At 31.4% G+C, this 2,500-nt stretch overlaps 1 non-coding gene across 1 annotated transcript; it reads left to right on the forward strand.

The window, feature by feature from the left end:
• The first annotated feature begins 468 nt into the window (after positions 1-468).
• TRNAD-GUC lies at positions 469-542 on the forward strand. The gene has a single exon. It is a non-coding gene; the product is annotated as a tRNA-Asp (tRNA).
• Positions 543-2,500: the final 1,958 nt, after the last annotated feature.

Below are 2,500 nucleotides of genomic sequence, written 5' to 3' on the forward strand. Positions count from 1 at the left end.
TGGATTATCCATAAAGTTCGAATAGATTCTTCCTGGGTCGATGCCCGAGCGGTTAATGGGGACGGACTGTAAATTCGTTGGCAATATGTCTACGCTGGTTCAAATCCAGCTCGGCCCAATAATTCGCTGTCTACATAACCTTTTTTGTTTTGCATAATTGACAGAGAAGGGTAAGAAAAAAGTCAAATATCTGGGTATATTTCGACTTTACTTTTTTCTTTATTTCTTGTGGCTCGTTACTTTTTGTTTCCATAAAAAATTACAATAAAAAATAGATTATCAATCGATTTTAGAATAATGCAAGGATTACTAGTAATCGGCCTTGATATCACTTTAGTGATATCCATATAGATATCAATATATTACTTGTGATTTTCTTTGTTACAAAACACTAATTTGAATCTAAAATTGAAATGATTATGATGAAATCATAAGAAGGAATATGTAAGCTACCCGCTTTATTTCCATGGGATTGTAGTTCAATTGGTCAGAGCACCGCCCTGTCAAGGCGGAAGCTGCGGGTTCGAGCCCCGTCAGTCCCGGCGGATTCAATTAAAAAAAAAGACATAAACTCCCCTTTTTGTTTCTGGGCAAGGGGATCAAAATGGTTTCGGTTATCTTTTTGTTTTATTTTTCTTTTTTCATCAAGCAAAAGAAAGGGGTATTTCTTTTGCACCAATTTAAAGACATATGTAAATTAGTATAATTATAATTATTGAGAGCATTCACCACTTCAAGAACGAGATACTGTATGGGGTTTCCTCTTTTTGTCAATTAATCTCCCATTAACTCGTGTAGGAAAATAAAATAGGATAGCGTATAATACGTTTGCCAAGAGTACCTATATATACTTTTGTTTCTATGAAGTCAAGGAAGTGAAAATAGTTCGAATCCAACCAAGTAAAGAGGATGTTTCAAAAAAAAAGATCAAATTAGTCTTCCCTAATGAATATGCTCTTTTTAAAGATTAGAGTCGATGTCGAAGAAAAACTCGTAAGAAAATTTAATATAGTTAATTTTTTGGAATATTTTCGTTTTTTTTTTTCGGGACTCGTCTTTATCACATTTCCTTTGTTTTACAAAAAGATCATAGACCCTTACAAAAACAAAATTTTGAAAATTTCAAATTGAAATTTCGTACTTGTTTTCTCTATTTGATTTCTATTGTTTATTTAAGGTTCTTTAGAAACTCTTTTTATAAACAATCGAAGTATAAAAGGTTTTTTATGATATTTCATCAGATGATTGTACAAGGAAAGTACTAGGTTGTAGAAAAGAAAGCGGTGAAAAAGAATCATAAATAAATAGTTTTTTATTGGATCAGGAATCTCATTATGTATTCGGTGTGGATAAAAGATCTTCCTATGTTATACTATTAAATTCTTGACGATGAATCGATTTTATAGCTCCGATATTGTTATTCATGATATTTCTTTCATTCGATATCATCGAAATCTAATTCATCTGAGTGAGTTTACAAGCGAAAGATTTCTCATCTCTATGGGATTAAATCCCGAGATATTCCAAAGAAAAAAAAATAAATAATAAACGATTTAATTATGGAAGTCAATATTCTTGCATTTATTGCTACTGCACTCTTCATTCTCGTTCCTACTGCTTTTTTGCTTATAATTTACGTAAAAACGGTTAGTCAAAATAATTAATTTGAATACAATTTGACTATCAATGACAAAAAAGGATGTCAATTTCTCGTCTTAAATGAAAGGAATGCATTAGATTCAGTAGTATCCTAAGGGGCCCGCTAGTATGGTAGAAAGAGATCTCTTTCTACCATACTAGCCATTATGGTTATTGTAATGTATAAAGATACAAGTGAAATATCTTAATATAAAGGAATCCACCCATATCTCTCTTTTTCTTTATAAATGTAAATATAAATTAATATAGAATATGAAATCTATGTACATACTTTCTCAATTTCATTTGTTTGTTTGATCCATTTAATACGGATAATCCGAATTCGATGGAAACCTCTTGAGATTTCGAAAGGGGGTTATCCCATGAATGGTTAACGGTATAAACTCTGATATCAAAAAATAAAATGAGTCAATAAAACAAAACATAAATCCAATTTCTAAAAAAAGATCTTAAAAAAAATTGCCGGCCGGTCTAGAAAACTAAAACAATTGATACAGGTTGATAGAGTTTGATTATTATCGCAATTAGGAGTACTTCTAGAGTCCACTTCTTCCCCACACTACGAGAGAGAGGGAAAATGTAAAAACTACCATTAAACCAGCCCATGCGAGACTTACTATATCCATGTGAATTCTGTCCCCTATGAATATGAAGAAACTTTTCCATTATTGTTCACTAATAATAGTGAAATCACTGGTGCAGAGTCAAAAAAAGGGAGAGATATTTGGTCACCATTGATGAACTACTCCAAAAAATCCACTTATCTTATACTGAGTTATTCTTAATTATAGAATTTCTAGTAGAATCGACAAGATGTAAACACAAGTAAACAGATACTTTT

This window comes from Brassica napus, unplaced genomic scaffold, assembly GCF_020379485.1.
Source record: "Brassica napus cultivar Da-Ae unplaced genomic scaffold, Da-Ae ScsIHWf_333;HRSCAF=532, whole genome shotgun sequence".
Classification (NCBI taxonomy): Eukaryota; Viridiplantae; Streptophyta; class Magnoliopsida; order Brassicales; family Brassicaceae; genus Brassica; species Brassica napus.